Here is a 15,027-nt window from a genome sequence, read left to right on the forward strand (position 1 = left end):
GCAAGTTGTATGACTCCAGCTTTAACTACAGAAATTATGTTTGTCCGTATGGGCCATGTATTTAGTAGGAAGTTTTACAGCCGGCTTATTTTTGAGCCAGCATAACAGCTGTTGCTGTTACTTGGAGTACAGTATGTCCTCATTGTCAGGGGCTGTGTCAGCAGATGATGTCGCATCCCGTGGCAAGGATCTCAGCATTTATAGGAGCACGAACATCACTAGAGCACAATCATTCCAAAATTTTGCTAGGAACTGTGAGTCAAAGACTTTTCTCATTCGAGTAGGGGCTTCATTCAAGGGACACAACAGCTGTGTTTTTCTGGCTTGCACCAAACCACTGCAAAACGCAACATGTTTACAGGATTTTGTAGTGAAGATGAAGCCTAAAAATGGTGTTAAGTTTATTGATTAAAAAGGGGGTTTATCTAGAGTTAAGGTTTGGTGCATCTCTTCTGACAGTCCAATAAAACTTGGTGTGCCCCAGCCAGATACTTCTCAGCTTTTATCTCCCTCACAAACATACCATTAAACTACAAATATTATTTAATACATTCACTCCTTTGAAATTATGGGGCCAAGGTTAGGTCCCATTAATCATATTTACCTAATCGATAATCTTCTTTTTGCAGTTTAATGTGCTACATAAATTTTCCATATCTGCTGGCTATATCTGCAATTAAACCCTTGAACTTAAAAGTGCTCTGATTAGGGAAATAGCTCTGTAGCATTAAGAACACTTTACATAAAGAATTTTCAAGTGAGTATTTATACACTAATGACTTTAATCCTAATGAAGATGTTATGTTCTGATCCTCCAGAAGAGAAAGCCCTGGTCTCAACACTAAACTAGTTGCAAGATTTTATTTCTCCTGACATTCTAATTATATATGAGAACAAAAACAAGACAGTACTCCTGGCATCTCAGATGGAAATTCTGCTCCTTTTTTTAAAGAAAAGGATGGCAAGAAACTGTTTGCAGCCAAGCTGGAAAATCCCACATTATTATTCAGGATTTGTTTGTTTGTTTTAGAAAAAGCAGGAAAGTATTAATGCGAGGCATATTACCTTGATTCAACTATATTGTCTGATCATGTTAACATGTTAATAATACAGTTAAAACATTAAAGATAACTTTGCTTGGGTACCACTGTACTAAAACCAAACAAAAGTGTAAAGTAAAAATAAAACTATAGAACTAAACTTCCAGATGAATAGATTTTATTTTATTTTATTTTCAGAAATATGACAAATTCCTCAGGAATAAGAGCTGCCTTATATTTTAGGGCCTGGAGTAAAATACTCATAACCCTTTTGCCTTTTAAAAAGTTCACTCTCAGTTTCTATTCACAGGCACCAGAAGTTGTGTAACACTAGTAACAGCAAAGAGGAAAACTTTTCCCTCTGTGGCAATTTTCTCCTGTTAAAGAAACAGTATCACACAGAAAGTAGTAGGAGAGAGTAGCTGTTACCATCTCAAAGTTAGCTGAACCAAAACAGAATGATGCTGTTGTTGCTGGAGGCTAGTGAGTCAAATCTTAGTGTGATATCCACTGGGGTATATCACAACATTAAACCGGAATTCCTATTAAAGAGAGCATTCCTATAAAACATAAGGACTTAATCTGAAATAACAGCTGGGATAGGAAAGAACAATCATAGTTTGTTCTCCTAAAAAAAGAGAAAGGAAATTTGCTGGTAAGGGATATTATTTCACAGTTTAGGAAGGACTGATTGGCAGAAGGAGCTGATTCATACACACCCTTGCAAAAGTTAAGGTTTGAATATGTCTTTCTAAAAGCATCAACCTCTGCAAATACCATGCAGTGGAAAAGAGTAACAAAAATTAAGCTAAAAACCTTGCAAGTTGCAATCTTGTAACTAATTGTTCCTAAACAGCAAAAGAAGCACTGTGGAACACCTAAGTGCTTGGGCATTTATTTATTCATTTTTCTTCTATTCCACTATACATCACCTTCCAGCCTCCAATCCTGCCTACCTTCCTTCAAGATAAATAAGATACAAATACCATCCACTAGGTAAAATGCTACACAAGAAAAGAATGACCAGTTGCAAAGTAAAGACTCTTAGTTTCAGAATGTCCCAAGTAAAGCATCCTGTGCAAATCTTACTTCAGGCCCAAAGTATTACAGTATTATTGAATTAACTATATAATCTCAAATTCTTTTTTTTTTTTTCCTTGAGACTATTAGTGCTTTGGCAGCCTAAAATCCAGCTGTAGAGAAAATCCTGCTCCTTCTTGTATCTCCAAAAGGAGTCTAGTAAGTCTGTGCTGTAAGTGTAAGATAACTATATTTAAAGAGATGGCGAGGAGATACAGGATATTCAGTGCAGGTTGCTGTATTTCATTGCTGGAGTCAAACATGTAGGAGAATAGCAAAAAGTCAATGTGACAGATTTCAAATCTTTGCTTCAAAGAATGAGATGAGTAAAACTAAAATGGATGCGGCTTTGATTTTGATTTTTTAAATACAGTTTCAGGCTAGGCAAACAGAACATAACTTCTTTAATTAATTTCTCCTGAAGCACAGAGAGCAGTTTACAGAAAATTAAGGGAAAGAAAGAACCAACTGTCCCCTCCTCATCTTATCCTTTTTCTACCCCTAAGAAAGCAAAACAGAATAGCTCAAGGCTGCTGGAAAATGCCAGGATGGGAAACTTCTGCCCAAACTAATTATAGTTCTTATTTTATGTGACCATTAATTTTTGCAAGATACTGTCTGCAACCCTGTGTACTGACTATATCAATCTCACTGTGTTAATATCTTCCTACCTACAGTGATTTAACAAACTCCTCACAAAGGACCATTATGGGACACCAGTTACACCACAGAATATAAATGAAGAATTAGCAGGCTTCTCTTGCTCTCTCTAAAACCAGTTGATCCGTTTGGGAACTCTATTTAGGTGTTTGTACTCATTGTTAGAGATTTTAGGCATTGTGAAATTTCAGCCAGAGTTGTGATAAATGAGTTCCTGGAACTGGGGTCAATTTTCTGCTTTCCTGCGATGTTTTCTCACTGCACATCTTTTAATTTCATGGAATTGCTCCAAGATGAGGCAGATTATGGCTGAGATCCTTTGTAAAACTGAATATTTTGGCCTGGAAAACGTGATAGACCACATTGTAGGTAAGAAGAGTAACCTCAGGTAAGACTGAAAAACAAAAAAGGCAAGGGAAGTTTTAAACTATAAGTAAATTCTTTTCTATCTAATGAAAGAAGCATCTCTTTAAAAATACAGAACAACAACAAAAAAATAATTCCCTGTCTCTGCATGCATCTGCTTTAGGTCCCTCAAAGCTGGTGGCTTTCTTGACCCATGAGGTCCACAGACCGCAGCATACCTGGAGGATTGTTTCTGGTCTGAAGACCAAGCTGACATTGAGAAGCAGCTAAACCCGCAGGTCCCCAGGCTCAAACTCCTGGAAAGCCAAGCAGATTATGTCTAATGTTAAGGGAAAAGCAGGGAGGAAAGAAGTGGGCACTTGTGCTTAGGACACTGAACTGATGTGCAGAAGACTTGGGTTTGCCTCCTTGGTTTACACTGAGTGGTTTGTGAACACCTTTTAATTTGGGTGCCCAAAGTATTACCATGCAAAAAACCTCGAGATGTCCCGTAAAAGGAGTTGCACATGACGGGAGGCAAAGTCCTGCAAACTGCTCCTGAAGAGGTAGCACAAAAGATTATAATTAGTCCTTTATACCATTTCTCTGTTGAGGCAAAATAATATTCTGAGAACTTTTTTCTGGTCACCTCTATCAGTCCTTTCGTGTGACAGCTTCCCAGTAATAAATGGAGACAAATTCCAGTAAACAGTCTGGGGATAGACTGTTTTTCATACCAACATCCACACAAAGACTTGGTCATTCTACCTGAAACCTCACCACATTACTGTAATGCGGTGCTTGATAAAAAAACTCCTTGGTGAAGACCTCAGATTAATATCTCCTCCAACGATCCTGTCACTGTCTTTGTAATTCCTCTTTTGAAACAATTCCCTTTCCTTTATGTACAAATCTGTATTTTATGCTCAATTTTTACTTCATTGCATACAGCACTATGGATAAGAGGGGGAAAGAACGAGAGAACATGTGCCGTGACATGAAGCAGTTATAAAACAATAGTTCAGGCAGCCTTGGAATGGAAATAGAAAATACATATTAAATCAATCAGAAGTGACTTTGGTCAACAAGAATGAAGCATAAGTTACTGGGACTGCATGTGGGATGCCTGTCAGTCTCTGGTTCGGTGTAATGCTTTTTCATGGCACTTATTCTAACACACTGTTGCAGTACGGTCAGAGGCGGCACGAAGAGTTCGCGTGAATTGCAGCAGCCTTTGTGCTTGTGGTGTGAGCCACACTGATCAACATCACCTAAATATTTGGCCCAGTGATTGTGTTTTCTGAGGACAAGTAATCAGATTTCAAAGCACTCAGTGGAAATTAACTTTAAAGGGTGTTATTTTGGTCCCTTGCAATGAAAAACTATGCAGGTTGCTTCTTTTTCCTCTCTCTCTCTTTTAGCACAACAACAATCCTTGCCTTTGGGGACCTATTTTAATTAACAACATTCTCTGGTTGCACATCAAAGAGCTGGGGAAAGAAAATGAGTCAAAACCTGAGCTTTTGGACCCTAGGAGTTTCTCCATTCTGTTAAAATTGCAGGAAATGAAAGTTGGGGTTTTTTTTTCTTTTTGTCCATAAAATATTCCAGAAGAATTCAGCTGAATCCAGTTTCTTATTTCAGACAGATCATTAACAACTATTTAAAAAATGCATAAGAAGATGTGAAAGTACAGACAACTTTTTCCTGCCCATCTCCTGCCATTTTCCATCAATCCACAATTTGGGAATATCCAGGAATATCTGCTTTTCTACAGGTGCTGAGAGCAAGAGTTGGAGGGCAACAGGACTCAGTTCAGTATTTCTCTGTAGCACATGAGCTGAGATCTGGCTGCCACAACCCTCTCTGGAAATTTCATATTAATTGCAGTAATTTCCATTTCTGCAAATCTGAGGTTTTTATTTTGGGGAACAAGATGATTTATTGTTCTTCAGAACACAATTATTTCCTGATTCTTCCTTCTCCCTTTCCCAGGTTTAGACCCTGTAGGTATCCACCACAGCTACCTGCTTCTCCAGAAAGTTCTTTTTGAGGAATCCAACATGTTGTGAAGGTCACAGAGGTGCCCACTACCCTTCCTCTGACAACCTGAGATCTGTTGGCCATGGCCAACAATTTCCTTCTATGCATTCACTAGTGGAGATATTGTAATTTTCAGAAACCCACCTGGGGATATTTGATCAAATTTAAAACCCGGATTTACTTTTCAATGTTATCCTTACAGCCCCCTTCAAGAAACTTAATATCTTGAAAGTTTTTCTTTGTATTCTGACAGATGACTTCTTACGCTGCCACTGATTTTTAACATGCTGGCCCTTCAAAAGCTGGAGTTTGATGTTAATAACAAGTCTTGATTCTTTCCTGAGCAGAAGGAATTTTACATGATTAGGAACAAGAGAATAAGGAAAATTCCTTCTGGTTCCAAATTCTATGAATATCTGTATTTTCCATGCTCATTTTTTTATAACTTACAAACATTATTACAAGCTTGTCAATGGAAACAGATCACTGCAGTTTATAAATAGCTTAAAGCATGCAGCAAACATGGCACTGTTACCAAGGCACAAAGAGAAGTCATATTGATCAAAGTAATACTTTCAGGATATTTTTAAGTGGTCACACTTTTAATTTGCACCCTACAGGCATGAATTCTGTGAAACTATGAGGAATTAGAGTCTTGCTTTCTTTTTCATACTGCGTAAGCAACTGAAGTCCCTTCAGCTAAAACTGAGTATTAAAGTCATTGCTTTACCAAGTCTTTTTCATGTTATTCCAAGAAGCTAAGAGCTCTTTACATCATAGGACTTGTTCAGAAATCACACAGTTAAACACCTTTTCTTGCACAGCACAAATATTTTGATTTGTGCCATTCACAGCCTGAAAGGCCAGGACATCAGCTCTTTACCGACAATCAAGGCACCAAACCCTCTTACAAATCAATTACTTGCTCACATGAGTTTAGAGTCTCCAGAGAAATGTTTGTGCAATCACGGTCCCAGTGTGCTGCAAAATCCAATGGATAATCTTTTAGAAAAGCTCACAGATATCACAGAATCATGGAATCACAGAATGGTTTGGGTTGGAAGGGACGTTAAAGATCATCTAGTTCCAACCCCCCTGCCATGGGCAGGGACACCTTCCACTAGACCAGGTTGCTCAAAGCCCCATCCAACCTGGCCTTGAACACTTCCAGGGAGGGGCAGCCACAGCTTCTCTGGGCAACCTGGTCCAGTGCCTCACCACCCTCACAGTGAAGAACTTCTTCCTCACATCTAATCTAAATCTACCTTCTTGCAGTTTAAAGCCATTACTCCTTTTCCTATCAAATTGCTGCATCTCAAAGTGAAGATGTTCTTTCCTCCAAAGAATGAGTCTTTTTAATTCTGTTTCAGAGCAGACAAACACAATCTCTTTTTTGTTAGGATATGGCTACAGTTAAAGGTAGTCAACCTCCTCAAGAGGCATAAGGTGCGATAACCTCTTTTCTATTGACCATGTGCCTTTTCAATAATTTTGGGATGATTTGTCCATATTCTGAGAACCAGATTTTATTGCTGTGTGTTGTCTCTACACAAGACATCTGGTCTGAAACATTCGCCTGAACAATTAATTTGCCAAATCTTATCTACTTGTATGTGTACAGATAGATATAGGTGCATGCGTTTTATACACAAACACACACTCACACTTCCAAAAATTCCAAAAGTAGCTGCAGTTGCAGTGGAGATTGCAAATCTGGGGTGGAGAATCCAAATTGCTTTGGATTCGATGTTCTCAGCGGCCAGGATTGAATCACAAACCTACCAAAGCAGATGTTCCACTTCTTTGTTCAAAAGAACAGGGCCATTTATTACGCTAATTGCTTGATACAGTTTGTGCTGCCAGGTAGATTACAAATGTCCAACCAATCAGTCATGTGTTCTCTTATTACCTGAATAGAGTCCTCCAAAACCTGAACAAGACATCCTACAGTTAATCTACACATCAGGAGAGTGCCTGATTGAGAAGGTTTCTAACGAGGACAAAGTATTATTCGAAGCTCAAAATCTATTTTTTTTAGCTCAGTTTCCTTTCAAACCTCTCTGAGAATGACAGTTATATTCTTTTACCATCAACAGTGTTTTCATAGCTCCCATCATAACAGCTAGGAAAGACAGCGACATCCAAACCACCCTATCTATCCCAGCTTCACCTCTGAAGTGTTTGCAGAGTTTTTGCCAAATTAATTGATGCTCTTCCTGTATTCTGCATGAAACTACATGGTTTTATCTCAAATATAAAAAAAGATTTCTGTCATGGATGTTTCCAGGTCCCTACTTTGTTTTCAAGAAACAAATGAGCTCTGTCTTTTCCCTCCACCCATGTTTGTGAGCATAGGGTAAACCTGAATTTCATTCCAAGATTTTTATGAAGTTTGTTTCCCAGTATGTCCCCACCTTTTACTCTCACTGGATGGTAATCTGTCCTCCACCAAAGTGCAGATAAGACCACTGGCCTGTGTCAAAAACAAGCCAATTGTTGACCTTTGTAGCCTGGCCATCTTCAGTAACACTAACATTTGCTACACATTATTCTCCACAAAGCCAGATCAGATTAGAAGGGTGAGTACTGCAATCTCAGTTTAGTTTGATCAGGTAAATTGCTTCTTTTTTTTTTTTTTTTTAATCCAATGGAACAGGATCCTGGTGTTTAGGCATTTTAAGCTACTAATAATTTGAAAGTCATTGGGAATATATGTAATTTCTTGAAAATATTAACAAGGATGAGACAATTTCTGGCCTGTCACTATGATGTCCCACAGTGACACATTGCCTAAGAGAAAAGGATGGTTACTTACAGGGAAACCGTTACTCTCCTTCCAAGTAGTGTAGAAGCTTGAATCCCATATTTCACTCCCTTTCCCTGTTTTTCAGTCCTTTACTATTCCAGGCTTCAGTTTATGAAAGAATGGAGAATAAATCACAGCTGGTCCAATCTTTATGGCTCTAGGATTATATGTATATATATGAGCACTACATATTTTCCCTTATACAGAGTGCTAGGTAAACAAGTCCATTTCTATGCCATGATCACATGGTCACCAGTCATGGGCTCCACACCAGTTTAGTATCTCAAATAGATGTATGTACTGTAGAGTTAGTTATTCCCTTCTTTTCCAATCAGAAGTCAGAATTTCCCATTTTCCTTAACACTTGGTTTAAGTTGTATGCAATTTGAAAGAACAACAGAAATCCTATGCACTGCAGTGAAAATAAATTGTAATACGTGATAACATTGTTTCTATGTTGATATTTTTGTAACTTTCTCATTTGTAATCCATAGGTGACCAAATTTGTCCTCAACTAATCCATTGTATAAGCTTAATTCCTTGCATGAGTGAAACAGGATGTGAGTGAATGCAGAATGTGATTCCTGAGTGCTGTTCATTACAATTATCATGCCCCTAGCAGCTTTGCCAATTCTCACAGAAATATTTGATGTTCCATTTTAGAACCCCAGCAACTTCTAGCTATTTCTTGAATGACATTCGGGGAGTGGGGGGAAGGGAAAGAAAAAGAAAGGAACATTTTCAAGCTCAGGTGTTGGTATAAAGAGCTTGAGTGCTTCCTGAAAATCCCTCTGCTTTCTAAAGGTTGAAAAGGATCTTTGAGGACTCATGTCCTAGTGATGACAAGAAATTCATTCATTAAGAATATATGCAGCTTTCTGAAAATGTAACAAAAAGCCAAGTAGAATCTGTAGAATTTAGTATTTTCTGGGGCTAGACTTTTGCAATTAATATGTTAGTGTTAGTCCAGCTCCAGTTGTTGTGTCATTTTCTAATGTCAAATAATATTTATTTCAGGAATAGGTTGCCCCTCCTCTATATATTACTCATTTTTCACTGATTCCACCATTCCCACTTCTAAATCTAAAATCCTGTATGCTTCATCTTTCTTCTTTATATGGGTGAGTGGCTTAGTTTTGTTTTTCACAGTATGAAAAAAAAAAAACAAACCAAGCCCTCTTTTAAAGAATTGTAGCCTCATTCAATCAAAATGTATGTGGCAACCAGCCTATGTCTGAACACTCCCATTTGATTGCTATAATTTTCCTTAAAGGAAAGTGTCCTTGGTTGCAACAAAGTACCTATTTATTTGTTTTAATGAACAGGTCAGGAGTGCTGAAAAGCGCGTTCAGAAAAAGCAAAAGATTTTCTCATTAATCACGAAGCTGTGAGGTTAAGTAAAATGCAATATGCTTTCAGAGTTTGTCTAATAGTTCAGTTTTCACCTCAGCCTTCTGCTGTTGGAAGTCAAACTAAATTTCTATCAGAAAAAAACAAACTGATGGTTAAATAAGTATGAAATAGTACTATTATAACTCATGTCCTTGCTCGCTCTTACACCTACCTACCGTATACTGCAGTCTTATTCTTAAGTACAAAGACTTATTCTCACCTTATGATTTTAAATGACATCTCTCTCCCTTGCAGAACAGCACAATATCCTTGGGATACAACCATGTTTTCTGTGGGTTTTGCCCATCTACTAGAAGGTAAGACAAGATAAATGCAAATGAGAAATAAGATATATGTTTAACTTCAAGGATGACAACTAAGAACAGCAATGAATTCCCCATATGACGAGTGGATATCTTTCGGGAAGGTAAACTTCAGCCAGAAGCAATGCAAGAAAGAATGGGTGAGATTATCCGGGTAATGCTACACCAGAGGTCAAGCAGGATGATTAATTTGTTCCCTTCTGCTTCCCCTCTGACTTGCATCTATGAATTTTGCAAGACTTACGCAATGGTAGTAATCACCATCTACATAATCTTTCTCATGTGTTCACTGCTCTGAAAATTTTTACAGCAGCAGATGGCTTTGTTTCACTGCTTGTCTGCAGAGTTCACATGCAAATGTGTCACTTCTCATATTGTCTGCGTCATCTAAGGTCATTGGAGTTACATAAATAACCGGTTCGTTATATATTCTACTAATCATTCATCGTCTTGTGGAAAGCTGTAGGATCTTTGCCTGATGGCTCCTAAGTCATGCTGAAATGAAGCTTTGGGATAGGAACAGAGTTAGCATAAACTATGGGAGGGACTTGCTGAGAACTTATCTGAAATTTCCAGGGATGGCACGAAAGAAAGCAGTCTAGACCTTCACTTCTATTACACCAGCTGCATGCTTTATCAAGGGCATTGTGTGACCTTTCCTTTTGGCAGCACTATAAAGTGGGCCTCAAAGAGCTGCATCTGAAAAGATACAACATTTTATTCCATGTGCATAGCAGTGGAGTGCACTTGTCTGAGGGCTGGTACAATTAATTAAGCTAAAGGAAATTTGTTTTAGATGTTTGGTTCATTGGTTTTCACAGCTGAAATGAAGGATAAAATCAGCTTCTTTATGCATTTGTTAGAAAAAAAAAATCCTTCTTCTTCTTTGTATTAAATTAAACTTCCACTCCAGCTGAATTAAGTGGGTTGCCTTCATGTGCTCCTTTACCCCTACTCTTTCATGCTTGTATACCAAGGAAAGCTGTTTCCCGATGGAAAAAACCTGAGGTAAATATCACAGTTATTTCCCAATAACAATTCTCTTTTTCCTATGATGTGACTGGTTTTTTTTTCAGAGGGCATATGCTCACCGAAAAATAAACCTGAGGCATTAAATATATATTTGTTTGTAAGGGCATATGAGATCTGATTTTCTACTAAAATCGAAACTTGGCTGGGAGACATTCAAGCAAAACTGAAAGGCTTACCAAAAGTGCAGTAAACAAGCAGAAAGAAGACATTCTTCTCCCTGAGTTCAGAAATTGTTTGGCTAGAACTACCTGCCTCAGAGTTAGAAAATGCACAAGATAATCTCCCAGGATCTCTTTCTGCTGGCCTTCAAAGTTTCCGTGGTTTTATTGAAGTAGTGCTGTGATATGACCTGACGAAGCAGAGCTGCTGAAGATGACATGAGCATTTGATTAAGCTGGCATCCACAGAATATGAAATATTGGTGGTCAGAGTAAGATCTTTATATAGATGCATTTGTTGTCTATATCCAATATATTTATCATGAAGAAATGACATTTTACCCTCAACCATGACGCTCATGGAGTTACATTTAAGATCTGGATTGTCCTCCTCATGCTATATTATATATTACTAACCTGTTGGACACTATGGCACAGATTAATAGCATCTAATTTTAGGCAAATATGCCTAAATATATAGCCAAATATAGGCAAATTGGGGTCTAAGTGCTCTGGGTTGCTCCCATAGTCAATGCAGAGAAGTAGGTGCCAGAGGAACTGCCACATCTGAAGTGGGCTGAATTGCCCTGTATGTGTACAGCAACTATAGAGGAAGCCTGTGATAACTGGGCTTTAATGGAATTGTGTCTGTTAACTGCCTAATATTAAACAAACCTTCTACCTTAGGTTTTGAGATGGTGGGGGTTTGTTTGTTTCTATTTGTTTTTTCTCAAACTGCTTATGCTGCTTTCAGAGTCATTTTTCTGTGTGCAGTAGGCCCTCTGCTATTTCCATCCTCTGGATAAATGTTGATGGCTTTTTGATAACTTGTCTGAGATTAATACCTAATTCTAACCAAGGTATGTAAGAGCTTGGAGTCAAAAGACAAACAGAGAAAGTCCTGAGAATTTCTCTCAGTGCCTTGGAAAAGTCTTTGTTTTCAGTTTGCTAAGCTAATTGCAGTTTCTAGCAATCTGTGAACTAAGTTTATGAGAAAAAGAATCTTAAAAATTAGAAAATAAATTTTGTGTTAATTTGTGTCATTACAAACCCAATACCTTCGTGCTTCAAATTTAAACTCCGTGTCTGCAAAAAAAGTGTTGCTTAAATTACCTAGTAATAGTATTTACCTATTCAAATCAAGATACTTTACTCCTCTACCTCCAAAAGGTATGAAAATATTGGTGACATTATCTAACGAAATACGCAGTTTTGAGCTTTGCTTATGGTGCAAGAGATGCAAATTTTGTTAGGGTGTTAACTGTTTCTTTGCTGTTAAGTTTTGGGGGTTTGCAGCTGATGGAATTAGGTACTTTGCTGTCCCCACGCAACCTCCAAGGGCTAGTGCAAAAGGTCTTTGGCATGGATGTAAGATCAGAGTATTTTTTTTTATCTGGACTCTTCAACCCGCTATTCAAGCTAGCAGTTGTCCTCAAACGGGGTTGTACAACCCAGGCTGCTAGCTCCTACAGTGCTTCAACAAGCAATTTTGTTAGCATTGAATAATTCACGTAGTGCAATTTAAAAACATAAGCCAAGAAATACTTTGCATTTCTACAGCACAGTCTATCTAAAGAGCTCCCAGGTTTTTAATCAAATAACATCCACTAATTTTAGATGCTGTATTTAGTGGGCTAGACGTGCTGCCAATCTGATTTAACATCAGCAAACTCTATTCAAGATCGGACTTAAAAAGCAGCAGGTTGGTCATCCAGACAGATCCTTCTACCTAGCAGACGAAGACATATCAAGATTTAACGGCTAGAAATTAAATTTAGGAAAATTCAGACCTATAAATAAGTCTGAATATTTCTTACAGCTATTTCAGTTAACCATGGGAACACCTTAGTAAGGACTGTGTGAAATTCCCTGTCACTTGCAGTCTTTAACTGAAGCTTGTGGCTCCACGTAAATCACATGATGTGGGCTTATTGAAGGGAGACATAGGATAAAGTACTATAGTTTGTGTTATTTAAATATCAGATGGGATGATCTAATTTTATAATCTGAGAAACATGCCATGAAAAAATTAAAATAAAATTGAATTATTTGGTCTAATAAATCAATACTGAAAACTTGCCAAAATGACATATCTCTTCCTCTTTAGTCTGAGAGAAAAACAAAACCCAGACTCTGTAAAACATATATTCAGGGCAGCTTAGAGCATAAAATTGAACACATATCTTTATGTCTTTAATGCCTGTGCTTTTCCACAAAACCCTAATTACTCACTGTGCACTCTTCTCAAGTCACTGCAAATACCTATGACATAGCAGCTCCTGAAACCAAGAGCACCAATTAACTTCTACTGTCATTTATTAACTTCCTCTGTCATCAGTCATCATGATTTGAAGGTTTGTGGCCCTGTAAACCTCTGCTCACCTTTGCTGGTCATGCTTTCACGAATTCAATCAGAAAGTAACTACGGCAATCCCTTTTATTCTGTTTTTCATCCTACCCTGTCACAATTCAAAGATCTTCCTACTATATAATTTTCCTGACTGCAGATAGACCACAGAACATTAGCTTCATTTTATGACCATTTAAAAAAAAAATTATCAATGATCCTATTAATTGGTACTGTTTAATTCAAGTAGGTCTTCTCCTGGTTGCCATCGGAGGACTATACTCCATTGTCATTGTCCCTTAGTACAGATGGGTGGGACTATTCCGTCTGGGCTTTATGAATGGAAAATAACCACATAAGGTCATTAAACTGTTATAAAAATTATTTTGCAAATGTTAACATTTATTTTTGTATCAAATACTATATGTTAGATTTCCTGAAAGAAGGTAAATGGGGGATGGGAGTGGGAAGAAAATGAGGAGTAATACGCAGTTGATCTCATCTCAGAAAGTGATTCATTATCAAATACAGTGAAGAACACTTCATTTCATGCCAAGTAGCTGCAAACAAGGGCACTATGCAAAGAGCTCTTCTAAATTAATAAATGTATATTAATAAAAAACATTTTTAATAGATCCTTTGAAATGTCATTTACCATAGATAGCACTTGAAAAGGTTGAGAGGAAAAGAGGCTTTAGTAGAAACCCACTCCAAAAGACACTGTTTGAACAGAAGAATATTTGTGAGCCGTGCCTTGGGTCTCTGATATGCCTCATAACATACACTCAGTAATCACTGGGGAAAAAAAAGTCACGCACACTTTGAATGTGTGCTTTCTTATTTCTCATACACTTCTTCCAGTTTTGTTTCACTAAATGTAGACCTTTTGCACTGCTAGAATAAAATCCCAGCTTTCTTGTAGGTTGTGTTTACAGCGTGCCCAAGTGACAGACTGTGAGCACATTGCTTTTGAAGAAGCGGCAGATCTAGAGAAAATGATGTTACAAGACATATCTTTCACTCTTTCTGTCAATCAAGACAAAGTGAGTATCATGGAGGCTTGAGGACATTTTCCTGGGGAATTTCAAGAGCTGGCTTGAGGAGTGAAAACCTTCCAGGTATATCTTAGTTACTGTGCCACTAGCATGGGTGAAGAGGCAGCCCAGTAACGCGCAGATGCAGGAGAAACCCATATTGCCAGAGTAACTGCCAACAGCAGAGGCTTTAGCTCAGATGGTCGGAATTTCAGCTCTGAAAGACACATCTGGGAGAGCAAGTTGGAGATGTTTCCTACCTCACATAACAAAAAGGAAGCATTTGGCTTTTCTCATATTAGCTACCTCCTCAGTCTTCCTGACACCCACAGCCCGTGCTGTGTAACCCTCAGCCCTGTGTGTGTCGTGGGCACATCGCGTCCTCTTCAGTTGAAGCCACTCTGCATCATCCCTCTCTCCTTGAGAGATCGTCTCTTCTGCCCAAGTTACACCAGAAAGTAGCTTTACCCTGAAGTAAGTGGAGCTTTACACTACTCCAGACTGTAATATATCAATAAAGACAATATGTGTTGTGATGGTATCTCACCCAGGTACTAGAACCGTAGAAGCCTTCACATAGACAATATTCAAGGCCTCCAGCCTTTGATGTGTCCCAAAGGACTTGCTTTCTTCTAGTAAATTGCTTTGACTATCACAGGAAGGAAGGTGGAATAAAAATTAAAGTGAAAAGAAGTGACTGGTCATTCATTGCTACCTGACTTGTAGAATTAATACGCTGTGAGGCTTGTTTGATCAGTGTTAACATA

The sequence above is a fragment of the Harpia harpyja genome, chromosome 2 (genome assembly GCF_026419915.1).
Source record: "Harpia harpyja isolate bHarHar1 chromosome 2, bHarHar1 primary haplotype, whole genome shotgun sequence".
In the NCBI taxonomy this organism is placed as follows: Eukaryota; Metazoa; Chordata; class Aves; order Accipitriformes; family Accipitridae; genus Harpia; species Harpia harpyja.